Genomic DNA, 23,081 nt, shown 5'->3' with positions numbered 1-23,081 from the left:
AGATGCCGAGTGCTGGGAACACAAAAATTAGGAGCCCTTAATTGTATAACTACATGAATAATATTTTTCTATATGAATAATATTTTTGTCTTATGACTAATTCGTCTTTTGTGCTGGGCACCTGGTAGTAAATAATATTACTACCCTTCTTGTTTATATTCGCATATATATATATATATATATATATATATGTGTGTGTGTGTGTGTGTGTGTTTGGTATTTGTTTATACACACGCATATGTATATGTATATCTATGTATATATGTATATATACGTGTATATATATTAGGTTGTGAAGGAAGTTTTTGCGGTTTTTAACCTTTAAATTCAGATGCACATATATCGGCTCAAGCAAAACTTTATTAATCAAAATAAATACTATCAGAATCAACACACATTTGCCAGCTCGAAACAAGTTAATTCATGCCAGTAGCGTAAAAATCCTGCGTTCTGGTAGCGATGAAGTCGTTGAAGGCGTGTTTGGCATCGTCTTGGTTTTTTAAGCATTTCTCACGCAGAAAGTTGTCGAGATGCTTGAAAAAATGGTAGTCAGTAAGCGAGACGTTTGGCAAGTATGTCGGATGAGGCAGAGTTTTGTAGCTCAATTCGTTCAACTTCTGCGGATTCAGTTGCGCGACGTGCGGCCGAGCGTTGTCGTAGAGAAGGATTAGTCATTTTCTCTTGACAAATGCTGGCTGTTATTATCGGAGTTTCTTATGCATTTCATCCATTTGCTGACAGTACTTCTCCGCCGTAATGGTTTCGCCTGGATCCAAAAAATTGATGAGCATGCCCTTGATTAAACTGCGATTCTCGTTGTGCCTTCGTCGGTCGTTGAGATAAAAGGCTCTTGCATTGTGACGACTGCAGGTTCGTCTCAGAGTCGTATGCATAGTCCTAACTCTTGTTGCCGATGATGATTCTCGACATGAAGCATGGGTCATCAGCGACTCGCTGAAGAAAATATTGAAAGACTTCGATGTGATGTTCTTTCTGCTCACTAGTCAGCAAGCAGGCGACAAACTTGGCAGAAAAAACGCCGCATGTTCAATTCAGACAATAGGATTGCCTGCACGGACCCATAACACAGATCAACAACATAAGCAATGTCATTAATTGTCCTCCGATGATCCTCATGCACCAGCTAATTATATTTCTTCACATTCCCGGGGGTGACGCTTGTGACAGGTTTTCCAGATCGCTCGTCATCTTCCGAGGACTTTGTTCCGCTTTTGAAGCGCCCTTGCCACTCGAAATATCCTGAATGCCCCATTGTCTCGTCGGCGTAAGCTTGCAGAAGCATGCTCAATGTCTCTGTTGCAGAATTTTCAAGTTTAACGCAAAGTTTTACGTCGGCTTTTCGTTCCACCTTCCTGTCCATGACAAAAATCCCAGACTACAAAATATCTGTGATCACAAAACATAAATTTCACAACTTGCGAAGAAAATACATCGATTTCACTCGGCACTCCGCCTGATGAGGGTTACTGCCGGCTCTCACTGCGCACACAACCGTATGCTGCCATCTATTGGTGCCTTGCAGAACTAGTCTAGGAAGGTTTTGGTACCAGCTCGTACACACTCATACACGCACGCAGACACGCACACGTACACACCCACATATAGCGAAAGATATCATTTAATGAAATAAATTTTAAATGTGAGCTACTTCAAATGTGAGGTACATGTAGTACAGTAATCGGATGATTTTGTATAGCATGCTGTGTATTAACCTGCAATATTTCAGGCTCAAAATGAAACACAGCAGCACTTCGAGAAAAATCGTTTAAATATATTGCTTTTCCATCATCATGGGAACCCTCTGAGTGGCAATTAACGATGTCTTGGATACCACTCATGTTTGTAAACTTTGCAACGTGTCCGGCAGACGAAAATTTTGCTTTCAGTATTATGAGATCACGTTGACGCTGACTCCATTCTTTTGTTGAAATAAGACCCGTTCGGATGTTTTCTCACAATATGTTTCATCTTGGACCTTTCAATGTACCATAGAGTCGTAGCTAATCGATGTTTTTCCATCTTCGTGAATATAACCAGGAATGCGATGAGCATGACTCGGTGCTGGTCAGCGTTTCTTCAAACTTGGAACACGACTGAATTGCTTTCATCAGAGTAAAATCCACGGCTGCCATCTGCTAAAGGTTCGATTAATATCAAGCTGTGGTGTTAAAGCGGCACAGATTTCTTCACTATTTCTCTCTCGATGTGTTTTTTTTAAGCAGCACAGCAAGTAATATTTTGCGTTCTTACGTTCTATGCATACATGCATGTATTATTTTTCATACACTTTCTGTGCATGTATGTTTAGATGTATATACGTACGTATGCATGCATGTAAGTATATATGTAGGGCTTTAGGGAAGAAGAGATGTAAGGATGTATATCCCTCACTTTGGATATGCCGTATCACACTAAGTAAAAGGAAGATAGGATCTAATAAAGAACTTATTTAATTAATCACCCGAGGAGGCACGATTTAGTCCCTAGATATACAATAATGATTACACATCTCACCAATGTACTATATGTGTAAAGATTATCGAAACAATTGTAGTGGGTGATTTTAAATAAACAATGTCGTCAATTCCACTGTCTGTCATTTATTTATAGATGTATACTTATATATGTATGTATGGGTGGATGGATTGATGGATCGATTAACGGATGGTTGGATGGATGCATTTATACATGAACATACGTATGTGCTATGGAACTTTTGTTTCTTTTTTTCGAAAACAGAGATAAATTGCTAATGCAGTGAAAGAATTCGCTTAATTACTTTCAGAAATAACAATATTGTCGAGTCAAGAGTGTGTAACACGAGATACACGTACTCTTATATTCGTATGAAATAATTTAATATAGAGAAAGCGAATTTCTTTGCCTGGCCTTTCAGTATATATTTTGCTAACGTTTCGGTTTTAAGTTAATATTTTAACAAAGTTGAAAATGATGCTTTAACAGCATGTCTACTGTGTATCGTATAATTCGATACTTAATTCTGTGTCGTATAAATAATGACATCTTATGTTACAAGTACAGCCAAATATGATTTTAATTGCTGATATTTTATAACTTCATAAACTGTAATATAGGGTTTTGAATTGCGAACGAAATTATGCAGACATCATTGATACGATCATATACCAGTTTACAAGTACATGCACAAACACACACGCACATACACACACACACACACACACACACACACACACATACACACACACACACATGCATATGTGCTTACGTATGTACATATATATATATGGACATATATATTATACATTATTATATGTATATGTATATTTATATATATTTATATATATATATATATATTCGTGCGCACACACACATACACGCACACACACACATACACGCACACACACACACACACACACACTGTCTCTCTCTCTCTCTCGCTCTCTCTCTCAGATACACATACATGTATCTATTTATATAAGCGAGGAAATAGAATTCGTCTCTTATGCAATATCTTTCAACCAAGACATTCAATTTCATCCTCTTGCAAAATGACCTCAAATATCTATCATACACACAATGTGGGCAGCTGGATTCATGGTGGAAGCTACATTGATAAACAGTTATCTCCGAGCCATAATACACTTCAGTCAAGTACAGAATTTGTTTAAATAGACTCCACCATTTGCCATTATTTCTGTCCTCGAACATACATTTAAATTAGCAATTTTCTTCTTACTCTCAAAAGCTCGCAAATTTTCATAAATAATTTTTTGGATTTAAAGCCAAAACCCGACTCACAATAAAGTTCTCCGCCCGAAACATCGGCTTTGCTTTCCTAGCAAAATATACTGTATTTAAACGTTTATAAGTCACCCTCACCAATTTAATGCTAAATCCTGGTATAAATTTTTTCCCTATCTAGATTTAACTTTGTGCAGTGCGTAAGTCTCAGATCACATTGTTTTCAGCGAAAATAAAGTACAGTATAGTGCGCATTATTCACGAGTAATTACGTAATTATTCAATATTTACCAGCCTTCGATCAGGTAGAGTTTAGCTAAGATCATAGGCAAACCTGTTGTAATCCTTATATCGGTTTAAAATTTTGACACGAAGCCTGCAATTTCAGGGGACAACTTGAGGTTGTTATATCGACCCCAGTGTTCAACTGGTACATATTTTATTGACCCTGAAGTGTTGAAATGCACACGCGACCTCAGCGGAAATCGAATTCAGAATACCGCTTGGCCTTTTGCCCGGTGTGCTAACGATTCTGCCAGCTCATTGTCTTCGTTGCAATCATCATATCGCCTTTCAAATTACTGCCTGATTCCATTTAGCTGCTATTTCTCTAAGGTCATGCCAACATATCGAGACCCTGCCTGGGGCTCACATCATCATTCATTTTAACAAATGACAAGATATATTTGAATTAGAGAACATTCTAATTTTACCTACGCTGTTACGCTCTTATGGTATCTGCCTACGCTGTTACGGTAGATGTCTTTCCAAGACAAAATTATGATTATTGGCTATGATAAAATCACGAAAACGAAAGGACACTTGCTGCAAAATGGGAATTGGACACTCTGGCATGAATATGAATACGGACTACAATTAATATTCGCCTATACATTACTACGATATAAAAACAACTTTACGAGTTCTTAAGGCTGCATCTATAATAACGGAATTGCTGTATCCCATTATCACATGCCAGAATACGACAAACCGATATTACGCAGATACTGTTGAGATATCTCCTTCTATTCCCTCATCTATTAACGAATACTTGCCTGTACATATACATACATACATATATATATATAATATATATATATATACATATATATATATACGTATATGTATATATGTATGTATGTGTGTATGTATATATGTATGTATATATATATATATATATATACATGTGAATATATGCATAATTGTATATAAAATTTAACATTAATATAAACATATAATTATATATTTATATGTATGTATATATATATATGCACATATATATACACACACACACATATATATATATACACATGTATATATATATATATAGATTTGTATATTTACATATAAGTATGTATATACATATATACATACATATATATATATTATATATATATATATATATATATATATATATATATATATGTATGTATATGCATATATACATATATATAAATAGATAGAGAAAAAGAAAGAGAGAGAGGAAAGGGAGGAGAGGGGCAGGGAGACATATATATGATACTATTATGAGGAAGAGAGATATAACGAAATCGACTCTGATACTGAGAAGGTGTGCATGCCACTATACTAAAAATCCTATATATATATATATGTGTTTGTGTGTGTGTGAGTGTATATGTGTGTATGTGCGTGTGTGTGTGTGTCTGTGTGAATATATATATATATATATACACATATGTTTGTGTGTGTGAATGCATATACACTCAAAATTTATATACCCTTATACATCTATACTCAGATCACGGAGGCACATATATTTACAAGACATATGACAAAAATGAAAGGGAGAAAAAAGAGCGAAAAAGTGACAGAATTAAAGGGAAGGATACATGTAGAAAGGAAAGTAAGAAGGAATTAAAGTGAAAAAACGAAACATGTCAAAAAATTAAATTCATAATCGTAAAATCTTTCACAGAGTGTCTTGAATATGAAATTATTGTCATATATGTTAAAAGTTTAAAGTATAATAACATGTATAAATCATACATACATATATATAGATATATAGATATAGGATTATTAGGCACATATGTATATATATATATATATATATATATATATATATGTATGTATATATATATAAACTCAGACTTTCGGGCGATTATGTGTGCTGTATATGTATATATATACACACATATATACAAGCATACATGCATATATATATATATATACATATACTTATATATATATATATATATATATGCGTTGATAGATAGATAGATAGAGAGAGAGAGAGAGATATGTTAATCGGGAATGTGTATACATACCCTATTACATGTAAGTATATGTGATCAATCTGTATGTGTATCTGTGCGTATATGTATATATATGCATACACTTGCACATATTTAAATGTCTATTGAGTGTGTATGTACATATTTACACGCATACACATACACAATCACACACACAATTACACACACACACGTACACTCAAATACACACGCATTACATATATTTATAAATACATATGTATTTAAATGTACGTATATGAAAATATATATCTGTATAAATGCATGAATGGATATTAAAATAGTATATATATATATATATATATATATATATATATATCTATATATATATATATATACATATATATATATATACATATATATGTACATATATATATATATCTATATATATATATATATATATATATATATTATATATATATATATAATATATACATATATATATATATATATATTATATATATATATATACCTGTGTGTAGATATATAAATAGATACATAGATAGAACATACATATATGCCTATATACATACATATATAGATGTATATATGTATATATATATGTATATATATATACGTATATTATATATATATATTATATATATATATATATATGTATGTATATATATATGTATGTATATATAATATATATGTATATATATATGTATGTATATATATATAATATATATATATATATATATATATATATATATACAAGTAAGCGTTCACACTTATATCTTAACGTTGTTATATGTACTCAAACAGAAACTAAATAAGATGTAAAGAGAAAGAGATATAAAGAAGACTACTTATTTTGTGAATGGAATATATAAAAAGGGAAACCTATGCATTCATTACTATTGTTGTTGTCGTTGCTACTTCTATTATTATTATTATTATTATTATTGTAGCTTATGGTTAAAAATATAGAGACAGTATGATGAGTCAAATCCACTTCGTTTTCGCTTTATGTCTCCTTTGAGATTAAGGTTGTAAATTGACTTGCATATTATTCGAAGAGACTGAGTTTATTATTAATTTATTCAGCATCGGTCTGAAGATTTGTCCCTGATAAATAGATTTCCACATGATATATTTTCTGCTGCTGAGCTAATCTTTTTCCTGACACTTTAGTTTGATAACATTTTTTTTGGTTTGCCCACAATACTTCTTAATTGCCTGTGTATTGTAAGTTCTGTTTAGTTTAACATACAAGCAAATGAAATTATTGTTATTGCTGAGAAAAGTTGTATTGGTATCTATCTATCTATCTATCTATCTATCTATCTATCTATCTATCTATCTATCTATCTATCTATCTATCTATCTATCTATCTATCTATCTGTCTGTCTGTCTGTCAGCCTATCTCTCTTTCTCTGTATATCAGTGCCTGTGTCTTTCTCTATCCATATTTCTATCTATATTCATAACAATAAACATATTCATATTTACTGATGTATTTGTTTCGCTGTGTGTACACAGAATCGCGCGCGATCACACTGACATACTTTATATACATACATGTATGCATATACGCGTGTATGTTTCATTATTCAGTTTTATTTCAAATTTTCTCGTCAATAGATGTAAGGTTCCTTTATTGGAAATTCAACCACGTCAACAGGGTATTTTTATATGTATATATGTATATGTGCAGGTTTTATATTTTGCTTTATGTACGTATTCTCCTGCTTATAGTTGCATGGCTAGACATGATGGATGTATGTATGTATGTATGTATGTATGTATGTATGTATGTATGTATGTATGTATGCAAGGGCGGAGGAACTCTTGAGAGTCAACGGCCGTCCAATAAATGTGTAATTTTTTTTTCTTAAGGCTCAAGGCAGTATCATGCGCGGGGACATAGAAATAATCGAACTGAATACCCGATCGCGCGGTTAATCCATTGGAAGTGAAGGATCCCTAGCCTTTGTTATGGCATCCTTCGAGGAGAAGGTAACTCAGGTAACTGGGATAACTCCGACATAAAGCTGCGGCTCAGTGGTTACCGATGATGTTGACTTGTTCTTCTTTTCGGATTATGGCTGCTGTTGCTTAGTGAGTGGGATTAACTCAGTGCACAGCCTTTCCTCACTTTAAAAATCTTGCACGATAACAACATTGTTCCTGATTGTTGATGGTGCTGTGAGTCTCAGCTGAATGGCTGGCTGTAGCCTTAAAAAGCAAATAAAAGTCACATTGATCACAGCACCGATAACAGTTAAGCTTCGTGCAATGGCCATACTTGATAACGAGGGGGCAGCCATCATGTATGTTTGTATGTATTTAAGTATGTGTATGTATATATTTAAACGTCGCACCTAGATCCTGCCGTGAGTCTGACCTATTGTTTAACTTTTTTGTTACCATATTTTTTTTAGATGCTCTGTGTTTCATTCAATTAATTTTCAATTTAACAAAGAATTTAGTAAAATAGCTTAGTTATCATTAAGCTAGTGTTAGGAACATATGTTGTGATTAATGTCTGTTAGAAGATTTTAATTCAGAACTTTTGAAAACAAAATATATATCTACTTCAGAGCCAGAGGCGGTTTCATGTGAGTTGGTATCACAATGGTTAAAATGGATTTGGTACTTATATGTCTACAGTAACCTACTAACACTTGATGTCTTCACTGTTGTTTGACCTCACTGCGAACCCTTTGTTCGATGTCTGTGCGAGCAGCATATTTTAATATACGTCGAGAAGAAAATCAACGTTTGTAACCTGGAGTCGTGTAAAATTATCAAGTTTATGAAGGTTTGTATTTGGCGATAAGAATGATTTAAAAACTATTTATTACAGCGTGTATCACAAGAATGTAGTTAAACATCGACTGACTATAAAATCAGAACTTATTAAATTACTTTTCATTTTCAAAATTTAATAGCAACAAAAGCACTATTGATTATGTTTTAATAATCCCACAGGCTGTGAGACCAGTGTCTAATTAGATAGACACTGATTCTATATAAATTGGTGAAGGATGAATTGCTGTTACTTCTACCTTCGGGTGACAACTATTGACAGCGCTAAGGAAGTACGAAATCACCTGATCTGGTAGTCCCGACAACGATAGTGGACGATTGTCTCTCGCTAGCGACACACAGACGAGTGTTTATATGCATCACAAAACCATGAGAAATTATCTCGGGGCAACTATCACAGTATTGAGTGTTCTAACACAACATCCACTTTTAAGTGGAGAAAAATACTACATTTAGGTATTAATATTGATTCTGTCACTATTAATTTATTTTTTATGAACACCTGTCTGAAACTGATGACAGTTCTGGTACGGCCACTGCTGATATCGTGAAGCCATGGGATCACGAGCATCAAAAAACATTACGTCAAGAGACTTAATACGTTAAGAGACCTTAGAATTTACCACAATAACACTTTAAACTCCATCCCAAATTAAACTGATAAGATGCATTTAAGCACACGACAAACAGAAACAATATTCGAGATAATCATTTCTACTAAACGTTATTACGCTCCATATTTCTCTGCATATCGCCTATGTTTGCTGCGCTGTTTTTCGTAGATATACAAAGTGTTCCAATGACTTTATACACATTTTAACAGCTGGTAACATTTGATTTTTTTTTATTTCTTTAGGTTTAGCCATTGGAAACGATGACTAGAGTAAATTTCCTTTGAAGTAATGAAATTTACACGAAGTACTAATGCTATTTCGAAAACACAATGGAATTACACAGACGGTTTAGGAAAAAGTTTCACAGAAATCCACCTACGCGTCTAACAGCACTCGATTTAGCTCTACTAAGTTTGAACTAGATGAAATTATCCAGAATGACAATAACAAAAGTTTTATTGAACGAGAATGTGCACAAATACCGAAGGAGACGATTCCTGATGTTTGTTATTCTATAGATTCGGGTCACCAGCAGAAATTCAACCAGAAACATCATCACTTTCATAAAAGAATTAAGTTCTCTCTGTAGATTGCTTTTAATTTTTGAAAATAAGATATTTTTCAATAAACATTGACTTTACAATCATTCAATGTATATATACATTTTGCGGAGTTGCGCTCTATTATATAGTTTTTGATTATAACGTTACATTTTAATAAACAATGATTCGCATTTCAGTAGTCAATAGTACGTAACCTGGGAGAAATGCTTAGCGGTATTGCGTCTGACATTACGTTTTGAGTTCAAATTCTGCCGAGGTCGACTTTGCCTTTCATCCTTTCGGGGTCGATAAATTAAGTACCAGTTACGCACTGGTGTCGATATAATCGACTTAATCCAGTTGTATGTTCTTGTTTATCCAGTCTGTGTTTAGCCCCTTGTGGGTAGTAAAGAAATAGGTATTGCGTCTGTTTTTACGTTTTGAGTTCAAATTGTGCCGAGGTTGCGTACCTGGGTCGATCTAATCAACTGGCCTCCCCTCCCCAAAATTTTCGGGCCTTGTGCCTAGAGTAGAAAAGAATATGAAATATATTTATAAATGTTAGAAATTGTTTTATACGGAACATCATTGTGACCAGTGACACTCTAAATAACAGAAAATTGAGGTTTAGATTTTATAATTGATATTTAAGACAACCTATCGAATTTGGGCCACATTTTACGGGATCGTTTACAAATCATGCACTATCGCGAGTGATACATTCCAAACCACCACCAACACACGCGATAAGTGAAAATCCGTGAAGTAGAAACAGTACTGTACTTTATATATATTTTATATTATTTTTATAATTTTTATATATTTATTTTATTATAAATGCAAAGCAAAACCTCGAAGGAATCGACGTAAGCTTAAATAATAAACCGCGATATGGCGAGGTATTACTCTTTATACTGTAAGCATAACTGTGAAACCGCACTGATATGAAATGCAATTATCCAAAAGTGTTCTCTGTATTGTGGATCGAAGTTAAATAATATTTGTTCAAACCTGAGTTTGCGAGGATCTGTACATGGATTCTTTTTTCCATCATGTTCAGAATTATTTGAGAAATGGAAATAAGGTCTTTTGTAGCGACTCACACAAACTCGACATGATAAACTTCTGGTACCAACTCACGGACACTCGGCTGCAACGACAGTCGTTTCACCATTACGAGGTACTTAATTATCAGTGGCAAACGGCCAAACGAAAAAAGCATTGGACACATGATCTTGTGGTATTCATTCCATCTGTCTCTTCTCTGAATACCAATACCTATGAAGCGAAATATGTCTTTCTTCCGTTCGGAGTCAGTAAATATAGCCGTAAAGCTGTACTGAAAGGGAGCCTGCTCACTTTATCTGTCTCTTTCCTTACAACCTGAAATAAATCACCTATTGTCAGACTTGGAAAGGAATGGGCCCTACCAGGTTAAAATATTACTGAGGACACACATATGCCACGACTTCGCATAATCGACCCATGATTTCAATGTCTATAGCAATTATTACTCTCTCATTTAAGATTAAAATGACAATTTCACAGAGGTCCAAGTGTAATAAGTGAATGAGAAAGAGGAATGATAAAAAGCTTCTCAACCGAAGGCATTGTATATCGAGCACATTGCTTAGTATTTTCACATGTATTTTTATTTAATGCGTTTATATTGAAAAAGAAACTCTGATTCTATGTTTTAAAAGTTTTCCGATTTGTTCTTTTCCATTTCTGATATAAGATGGTTTCACTGAAAGGCTGTGAGCTGGCAGTAACGTTAGCACGGCGGGCGAAATGCGTAGCCGTATTTCGTCTGCCGTTACGTTCTGAGTTCAAATTCCGCCGAGGTCGACTTTGCCTTCCATCCTTTCGGGGTCGATTAAATAAGTGCCAGTTACTCACTGGGGTCGATATAATCGACTTGATCCGTTTGTCTGTCCTTGTTTGTCCTCCCTATGTTTAACCCCTTGTGGATAGTAAAGAAATAGGTATTTCGTCTGCCGTTACGTTCTGAGTTCAAATTCCACCGAGGTCGACTTTGCCTTTCATCCTTTCGCGGTCGATTAAATAAGTACCAGTTACGCACAGGGGCGATATAATCGACTTAATCCGTTTGTTTGTCCTCTCTGTGTTTAGCCCCTTGTGGATAGTAAAGAAATAGGTATTTCGTCTGCCGCTACGTTCTGAGTTCAAATTCCACCGAGGTCGACTTTGCCTTTCATCCTTTCGGGGTCAATAAATTAAGTACCAATTAAGTCGATCGAATCGACTGGCCCCCACTCCTAAGATTTCGGGCCTTGTGCTTAGAGTATAAAAGAATATGGTTTCACTAAATCCATATTAGGAAAAAAAATTGGCAGTCTGTCGGTTACGCGACGATTGTTTCAGTTAGTCTGATCAATGGAAACGATTAGCGTAATAAATTAACCTCAGACACAAATCTTCTTAACGTAGTTCTCAGGGAGATTCAGTATGATACACAATGTGACAAAGATTGCTTTTTAAATTACAGGTACAACTCCTAATTACCAGCTGAGTGAACTGTAGCAAAGTGAAACAAAGAGTGTAGCTCATGGAAAAAAACGCGCTGTCGGGAATCGAACTCACGACATTGCGATCGTGATCCAAATAACCTAATCACTAAGCCACGGGCCTTCACATCAGTGGATGAGAATTGACTCCAAAGGCAACAACGTAAAAAAAAAATAATAAATGGATAAAGTGATCTCATATTGTCGCCTTCGTCGCCTCGACGTCAGTTATACCATATGAAGCTGTAACTAATTTTAATGATGAAGTGACGCCCTCGTAACCCTGTAAGCCGTGACCGAATCAGCTTCCTCATGGGTATTGCGTATCTCGAATTAAATTATTCAATATATCCCTCTAACATTTTCAACATGGTAAAATATGATTTGAGAACGATTTCGTGGCTAGACCTAGCAAGTCGAGCCTACACAGATCCTCAAAATATCTTATAGGAACTTGCCAACAATTGCGATGATGGAGTTACGCCCTAGTAACTCAGACGGTTTGTATATTTATTTCATACGTATAGAAACTTATACTTTCACTTCTATCATACCGTTACTTATGCACACGGAAGAACAGCAGCGATGGCTAATATCCATTTAAATTCCTATTTAATAAACAGCGAGGCTCCAATATCGATGCAGTTAATTTACCTCAACGAATACATATCCCGAAACACTGAATATGATCGCAAATATTTGGTTATGTAACAAATATGATCCACCCACTTGTTAATGTAAATTTCATCTTACCACGTGTTACGCGTAAGTATAAACTTACTTGTAATACAGTGTGAATATATTTGGCGCAAATGTGATTTTCTCATATGTGTGTGTGTGTGCATCTCTCTCTCTCTCTCTCTCTCTCTCTCTCTCTCTCTCTCTTCCTATATATACACTTAAAGGATGTGTAAAACTTATGAAGGGATGGTGTCATCCAAAGAAATACTGGTTCAACACCCAGTATTATGAGGAAATGAATTTCCTTAAAATAATAGGAATATATATGTATGTATATATATATATATATATTATATATATATAATATATATATATATATATATATATATTATATATATATATATATATTATATATATATATATATATATACATATATATATATATGTATATATATATAATATATATATATATAATATATATATATATATATATATATATATGTATGTATGTATGTATGTATGTATGTATAGTGTTTATATTCGTTTCAAAGAAGAAAAGAAAATGGAAATTAGGAAGTTAACAATTGTTTATTATTAACAGCAAATTGGTCATCTTCACTCACAGCCGTTTCTGTTAATACTCAATAAACATTAAACATTTACATGTATGTGACATGATCACAATATGATCAGAGGAAAAACGATGTACATTTGGATGTTACATGTTTGCTTATGAATTCATTTTAGCAGACTCAATAGAAGACACGACAACAACAACAACAACAACAACAACAACAACAACAATAATAATAATAATAATAATAATAATAATAATAATAAGAAGAAGAAGAAGAAGAAGAAGAGAAGAAGAAGAAGAAGAAGAATCCATGCAGGAAATTTATAAATATTTTAATGCTACGCGCATTTCCACAAATCACATGACTCTTAAGATCATAGTCCGTATTCCTGGGATGATTACACTACAGTCCGTAGCATCCGTAGGCATCGGGTTGCTTATGGTTCATGTGATCATTTCCTTAGTAGATATGGCATTAATGTTAGAAGCAACGAATGTATAAGGGAAGTTTGTTTATTAATTTTCACCAACGAAAAGGTTAACGTCCACTGAAACTATGCTATATGCTATATCATTGTACCACCAAAAACAATTAAAACTACACTTTACGAGAACATAATTTGTCAAATCAATGAACTTCAACAACAGAATAGCTATACATCCTGGCCTGACTACTTCTGAATTCACTGAAGCTGCGCCAGCTGTGACTAAGGTCGAACCAATACACTGTGCTACCCATCCTGACAACTGCATACACATATACGCAAACAAATCAAACTTCACCACACATGCCACCGTCTCTTTTACCATTACCGGTCTTTCCTCACTTTCCACCACCTTCTGCTCCTCCCACCAAATACACATAGAACTACCCATTCGACCTTCTCACCTGTGAAAATTGATAAACAACTTTCAGCTATACACACGTTGCTTCTAACCTTAATGCCATATCGCCTGAGGAAATGGACACATGAATCATGAGCCACCCGATGACTATGGTTAAAACAGACTCTAGTGTAATCATCCCAGTAATAAGGGTTATGATCTTAAGAAACAGGCACAACTTGGTATAACCCCACAAAACTGTTATTGCTAGTTGGTATCATTAGGCTGTGCACGGAAATATATATTTGTTCTTCACTAGTTTATTACTGTTCTTATTCTAACTCATTTCCATTGTCGGGAAATCTTTCGTCACACATATGTGACCTCTTCACCGAAACGTGATCGCGTAATCAACCATACTATCGGGTGGGTTATACATCGCTGGTGATAGTGCGCTTTGCATCGTTTAAGCTATTTGAATGATACTACCCCGCTGTCTGAGCATGCAGGCCAACCTTCACCGCGATCCCAATACTTGTTCACCTCTCTACAACTGTGTGAACTGGTACAACGGGAAATGAATTGTTTTGCTCAAAAGCAAAACATGCAGCCGGCTGGCAATCGAGACCACAATCTCGCGATTCTAAGTGCAATACGCTAAAATACTAGGCCACGTGCCTTCACACAAATATACACACACACAAACAAGCACAGACAAACCCACATGTACATAATATGAGTGAGTATGTGCGCATAAGCCAGTACGTGTGTACACTGATCAAATATAACAAGCTATAGATTGCCACATAAATTTTACAATATTGAATTGCAAAACTTATTACCAATAGTAAATTTTGCAAATTTCTGAATATTTAGGCGAAAGAATTATATAAACTCTATCTCTAAAATGCCATCACTGAATATATTCTTTTTTCTCTCATTTGCATAATATGAGATATTGAAATATAAAACGTATTTACTGTTATTGAATTATTATCCTTGATTTACAATACCATGTAACTAAATACTACATTTAAGAAGTGTCATTGCTTGCTTATTATAAAATCATATATGAATGACTGTACTCACATATACGGAATATTTGTATCAAGCTTTTGCACTAGGCCGGTATTTATTTTCTCGACCTCCGAAGAGATTAAAGGCAAAGTCAACCGCGACGGAATTTGAGCGCCGAAGGTAAAAACAGAGGAAATACCGCTAAGTATTTTCATCGGCGTGCTAATGATTCTGCTAGCTCACCGTTTTACACACACATTCAAGTGTCTGCTAAAAAGTTCATAGGCTTTCTAAAATACTCTCAATATGGTATATTTTTCGACATAATGCCCCTTGCAGTCCACACACTTCTTCCATTGTGTTGCAGTGCTTGAATACAATTTCTGAAGAAGTTTTTGTCTTTTTCATCAGAATAATCATCAACACAAGATATGAGGTCATCATTACTGCAGTACTGGTTCCCTGGCAAAGGCGCTTTCATGTTGGAGAACAGATAAGAGTCAGATGGAACCAAAGCAGGGCACAGGGAATGTAGCAGCCCAGTTAAAAGCACGTCAGCCACAGCAGCCACTGAAACCAAAGATCTGTGTGCTGGAGCATTGTTCTTATGAAACAAAATCCATTTAACAGTTTTCCTCGATGTTTGGTCTTGATAGCATTTCGTAATTGCCTCAGCTAGTTGGCATAGTACTCTCAATTAATGGTGTGACATTTCTGAAGACAGTCAATAAAAGCAATGCCTCTTACATCCCAAACACTGAGGCCATCCTATTACATGCAAAGGAACCAGTTTGCTTGGAGCTGGTGAAAGGGGTGTTTTCACTGCATGAATTGTTTTTTATCTCTAGCTCAAGGCGATGAGCCCAACACTCGACCTGGGTTAGGAAACTTTCAAGGAAACCAGCTAGATTAGCCTCAAACAGTGTCAGATTTTCCCATGATTTGATCAGCCAGGTCAACTTTTGATGAAGTGTCAGATGTGACACCCACCATGCAGAAACTTTCATCATTCGAAGCCCATCGTGCAGAATATTCTCAATCCTCACTGATATGCTAACATTGGCTATTTAATTCATAGTCAATCGCCTGTCATCTATGCATGTAGTGAAATCGATCCATGCTTTCCTCAGCGGAGGCAGCCTCAGAAGTCCATTCAAAACTCTCTTCCCCTTCTAAATTCACCTGATCGCTTTTGCACTGTTGATGAAGCTGGGATGTCATCCCCTAATGTAACAGACATGTTAGCATATATGTGCTTGGGAGCTAAACCCTTTCTCTGCAGGTAATTGATAATATAACGAGGCCAAATTTCGTCCAAGTTTTAAAAGTAGTCGCTACTAGTCACGTTTGAAGTCTTTGAGCAATAAGCTGCCAATTTATTTGAAAGCAACAATGCAGTTGTTAATCAGAAGTACTAAAATTAATGCGTGCAGGATTGCACAGTTGTACCATCATTTCTTAGAAGTCAGGCTATGAACTTTTCAGCAAACGTTTCTATATAAATAAGGCCCAAACTTTTGGGGGAGGGGACCAGTGGATTACATCGATCCCAGTACGCAATTGATACTTAATTTATCGACCCCAAAATGATGAAAGGCAAAGTCGATTTCGACGATTCTAGCAGCTCGTCGCCTTCCACACACTGGCACACATAAAAAATAAATATATCAAAAGTATTAAAGACTTTGAGAAATAAAAAAAAATATTTCAAATGTATTCCTCATGATTTATACCGAACATTAGATGTTAATATAATGTTCTCAAAATATTTCCCCCGTAAAAGTCCAATTATTTATTTATGAAGTATACTTCCTATGTTAATTCTATTAAGTAAATCCTATTAAAATAGAAAAAAATGTTATGATATAATCAGTATAAGAATTTGTTTTACTATACAAATCATAGATTTATGGCTATGGTGACACACATACACACACACACATACACATATATACAGCCACCATGCTTTGTCGCTAAATCCACAAGTTTTTTTATTCTCTCTCTGTTTATTTCCTCATATTCTTTTCTGTTGAAAAGCGTGGGCTCGAAACTTAAAAGGCTTTCTCACTTCACGAGCGTCAAACTAATACACCTACTTGTTTTTCATACACCAGTCTTCGCCTTCTGTTTTCCTGTAAATTTCAACTATATATATATATATAATATATATATATATATATATATATATATATATATGTATATAATAAATGATATTAGGGTAATAAGAATTATAGAAATTATTATTACCAGTGGCCTAGCACAAAAAAAATTAGTCAATAGGTTGTATATTATTCACATAAAAATATCGTGTACATTAAAACACATTAAGAGGTTTCCATCATAGGAAACCCTTGTGCTAGAAAGAGCAGTAGAAGACTCAAACCACTAATTAGGGAAAAATTCTCGAAAGGAATGAAAATTAAAAACATTAACCATCTAATTAAGTTCCTAGACCATGGTTTCTGACTAGTTTCAGTAAAAAATATTTACTGAGGCCAGTCTTCATCAGTAGGTAGTCTTTAGATGTTAAATGTACACACAAGGAGAACCGCATGTAAACTCGTTGCCTGTATATTCTATCTTTTCAAATCCACTGGTTTTGTTTCACACACACACACACACACACACACACACACACACACACACATGTATATACTTCTTAATCTGCAAATTTTTTATTCTCTATGTTTATTTCATCGTGTTTCTTTCTGTTAAAGAGCGTAGTCTCGAAACGTAAAAGACTTTCTCACCTTTCCGAGCGTCAAACTAATGAATCTGATTGTTGTTTATACACTCGTCTTTGCTTTTTTGTCTTTCTGTAAATTTCAACTATATATTAATATATATATATATATATATATATATATATTATATATATATGTATGTATGTATGTATATATATCTTGCTTTGGATTCTGTAACGAACTGGCTTCTCGCTAAATTGATGTTGTGATTTCGGTCATGAAAACCAAGTAACCGGCCTTAGGAGTCCTAGGGCTATAAATAAATCAGTAAATAAATAATTAAAATACACACTGTGGTGATTATTTTATCAAATCTTAGAGGGGTTTAAATGAGATTTGACCCTGGCGAGATTTGAAAACGTAATGTAAATAAACATGATATAACAAAGTCCAAACTTTATCAAGAGGCGAACTGTTTTATAACATTGTACACCCACTTGCACAAAGTTATAAATTTTGGCCGATATACTTTCTGTTTCTCATTGGGAACTGCTACGTAATATTTTCTATTTCATCATTATAATTTGTTAAACTCTTCAAACTCATATAAAGCTGCAAAATGTTATAGCCATAATATTCATTTGTATCAGAAGATTCTGCACGAAAAGCAAATCCAGGATACACATATATAGCAATATAGGTAATAAACACACACACACACACACACACACACATACACACACTAACTCGCAGCCTCTATACTGTGTGTATGTGTGTGTGTGTGTGTGGTGTGTGTGTGTGTGTGTGTGTGTGTGTGTGTGTGTGTGTGTGTGTGTCTGTGTGTGTGTGTGTGTGTGTGTGTGTGTGTGTGTGTGTGTGTGGTGTGTGTGTGTGTGTGTGTGTTTAAGCAATTATTGCAACCATCTTTTCTTGTTTTAGTATTTTATCTGTCGTTCAGGTTCGGATAAATAAGCAAACTTCATTTTAGAGTTAACCTTTTTATGGTTATTTTAAACATGAACGGAAATTGAACGATGTTGTTAATACCATTTGAAACTAGGCTACTAAATAACAAATACCAATTAATCATGAAGAATAGGTCTGAATATTTTAGCAATGAGCCTTGATAACAACTTATACATACGAAATCGCGTGTGATTTACTGTAAATGAGATGTCTAAAACAGGACGCGCTAAGAGAAATACGGCGTCGTGTTTTTAAGCATAAAGTTTTTTTATGATACTGCATTCACTTCATATTACTTACAAATTATCTTAATATATTAAAAAAAAAAAAAGCTCCGATGTGTTTCTGCAATGGCATTGTCCATAGAGAAGAAGTCTTCATTTTGGTTTGTATAGAAATATTGCGAGAAGGAATAATAATAAATAATATTCGAAAAAAATTATGCAAATGGAATGTCATGAAAAAGACACCTTCACATTTTCGGAAAACCAGCCTCAGCTACAGAAAAATATTGGTAGTTTTTTTGCCTTTTTTAAATATTTTTTTTTTACTTACTTATTGACAATTCCATACGAATATAAGAAACAAGATATAACGAAAAATAACTGAATTTGAAATTGCATCATATATTACTATGATATAAATTACAGTAGCATATTTTTTTTTAGCGAAATATGGCTAGAAACTGAAGTGAATAACATTTAGACATTTCTTCTTTACTTCTGCCATACGTTTTCTAGTCGCTTTCCTTGCGCAGGGTTTTTCACCTCTCGAAACCATTTCATGGAGCAGCTTTAGTTCTTATTCGTAATTAACTGGATATACGTATGTCACCAATAGGCTAAATTCTATTTGTTCTCTCCATACATCTAATGTCTGGTCGAATCCATCAGAATTGTTTACATTGACCACGAATCGTCATATATTTCTTTCCATAAGGCCGTCGAATAAATACATTATACACGTCTTCGAATGTGACAGCACGTCAGTGTATATGAGTGTGTGATTCTCTGTGTGTGTAAGTGTGTGTGTGTGTGTGAGTGCATGCGTGCGTGCCTGTAAGCGAGTATGCGTGTGCATTTACAGAAAATTAAGTAACTACCATACGCTTAATTTACTGAACTCTATAATTACACTGGTCTGCATATTTTTTTTATTGGCTGTATGGTATCTTTTTCTGAATATATATGAAAAATAATGAGTCATTGTGTTTTTTATTCATGTCTATCACATCAGGTTGTCAAGTTATACGGAGACGTTACTTTTCTCTTTCTGTATACGTATATGATAAATTAAGATGCTTACCTTATATTGACTTAAATATTAAATCTAACATAATTTCCTTCCTTTTCAGACTGTGAATACGCCTAGAGGCTGCATCAATTCACCAGATATATTCTACTAAGTCGGTTTCAATTCACCACTTCAGATTCCCAGAGCAAAATTACTCCTTTGTTGAAGCACTGCTATTTAGCATAGTTTGGCTGCAAATTGGGAGACCAAAACAGGCCACTTGCACCTCACAAAGCTTGCAAGATTTGCATCAGTAAGCTTCAAATGTGGTCACCTGGAAAACTTAAATGTATGCCCTTTGGGGTACCAATGGTATGGCGGGATCAGATAAACCACTGCTACTTTTGTATGAGTAAAGTAGCTGGATTCAACAAGAAGACTAAAGATCGCATAATATACCCAAATATTCCTTCACCACTAAGACCTGTTCTACACTCGGATGATATTCCTATACCTGTGGCACTTGAGACACGGGAAATTTCATCAGAGTCTGATACTAGAGATACTAATGGGATGGAAGTAGACTATGAATCACCAACAAATAACGATCCCAAATTCTTCAACCACGTTGAGCTCAGTGACTTGGTTAGAGACTTTAACCTTCCAAAAGAAAGTGCACACAGTTACTTGGCTATAGACTGCAAGAACACAGGCTTCTAGCTCCCGGTAGAACATTCGTTTGGTACCGTTATCGTGAAGCGGAATTCACTCAGTTCTTTCAGAAAGAGGATTCTTTAGTTTTCAGTTCAAATATTTCCGGCCTTATTGAACACATGGGGATGTCATATAAAGCAGATGAATGGGGGCTCTTCAGATATAAAGCAGATGAATGGGGATTCTTCTAACAGAAGTTTAAAGGCTGTTTTTCATTACAATGGCAACACAGCTACATCTGTGCCAATTGACCATAGGGGCCAAATGCCAGGAACTTACGAAAATTTGAAGAGAGTAATAACTGCAATCAAATACCTATTTCTTTACTACCCACAAGGGGCTAAACATAGAAGGAACAAACAAGGACAGACAGACGGATTAAGTCGATTATATCAACCCCAGTGCGTAACTGGTACTTAATTTATCGACCCCGAAAGGATGAAAGGCAAAGTCGACCTCGGCGGAATTTGAACTCAGAACGTATCGGCAGACGAAATACGGCTACGCATTTTACCCGGTATGCTAACGTTTCTGCCAGCTCGCCGCAATCAAATACCATAATCACAATTTTCTCATTTCTGATGATTTAAAAGTTATTGCTCTCCTACAAGGTCTTCAAGAGGGATACACTAAGTATTCTTGGTTTCTGTGTCTTTGTGATAGTAGCACCGACAGCCAGCACTACGAAGAAAACGATTGGTCACCAAGAATCAGCTTCTTACCCGGAAATCACAACGTGAAAGCTGTGCTGCTAGTTGGCCTACAAAAACTGTGTTGCCCCCAACCAACATCAAGTTAGGGGTTATGAAAAATATTGCGAAGGCCCTGAACAAAGATGGAGCTGCTTTCAAGTACCTGGAGTCAAAGTTTCCTTGTATAAGTGAAGGCAAGCTAACAGCAGTAATCTATGTTGGCCCTCAAATTCGGGAATTGATGAGGGACAAGTATTTTGAGGAAGCACTAGCAAGTGTCGAATTGAATGCCTGGTTTTCCTTCAAGAAGAGTATTCAAAACTTCTTGGGAAACAGCCACGCCCCAGAATATGATAAAATGATCATGAAGCGAAGGACAGGAAATGTGAGAGTGGGGAACGAAAGAAAGAAGAGTGGAATGAACGAAGTGTGAAAGGTGTTTACAGAGAATGTTAAATAAAATATAACTAGTTTCAATGTATCCATCTTATCAAATATCAGAAATATTAGAAAGAATTCTGGTGGGTGTCAGAAAGAGAGAAAAACATTTATATATATATATATATACACAGTTGCTCAGAACTACTGACCTGTCAATAGAAATAAAAGATAAGAATATTATTTGGAGAATATATCCTAAACACACACACACACACACACATTCTCAGCCAAACAAATGACAAATTAAATCCTCCCTAGTTCTCTGAACGAGGTATAAACAGTAGCTGAACGACAAAGTGAAGTATATTTGCCACTTAAAAGTGGCTAACCACTAAGGGTGGATGCTACTGTAGCTTGTAGCCCCAGGTGAACATCTTCTCCAGCTGACAATTGACACACTTTCTGTGTCCTATCAATATTTGCAAAAGGAAGCCATCCTTCCCATCGACGACCTGACGTGATACGCACGGACCCGGGTTTCTGAGTATTTACCCGTCGTCAGCGCACGACAATAACCGGTCTTCGATGCGAAGGTGTCCCAATGCAATTTTCTCTCAATGCAATTTTCTCTCCCCAGATAAAGAAAGAAATGAAAAATCTTTTTGACAATAGATTCCAAACACACACACACAGCCGGCTAAACCAAGAATAAGGAGATACACGATAAAGTAAAATGACTTCCTGAAAGTTGAACTCTTTAACCCTCCACTCTAAAGCTAATTAGACAAAACATTTATGAGAGACTGACTAAAGCAAAATTTCATTAAGATCTCAAAT

The 23,081-nt window shown here is 35.1% G+C and overlaps 1 long non-coding RNA gene across 1 annotated transcript; it reads left to right on the top strand.

The window, feature by feature from the left end:
• The first annotated feature begins 7,638 nt into the window (after nt 1-7,638).
• On the top strand, nt 7,639-21,892 carry LOC118764101. The gene is made up of 3 exons (XR_004999892.1): nt 7,639-7,755; nt 14,270-14,275; nt 21,880-21,892. It is a non-coding gene; the product is annotated as an uncharacterized LOC118764101 (long non-coding RNA).
• The last annotated feature ends 1,189 nt before the right edge of the window (nt 21,893-23,081 follow it).

The sequence above is a fragment of the Octopus sinensis genome, linkage group LG7, assembly GCF_006345805.1.
Source record: "Octopus sinensis linkage group LG7, ASM634580v1, whole genome shotgun sequence".
Lineage (NCBI taxonomy): Eukaryota > Metazoa > Mollusca > Cephalopoda > Octopoda > Octopodidae > Octopus > Octopus sinensis.
The sequence above is the reverse complement of the archived record's forward strand: the minus strand, read 5'-3'. Positions and strand labels throughout refer to the sequence as shown.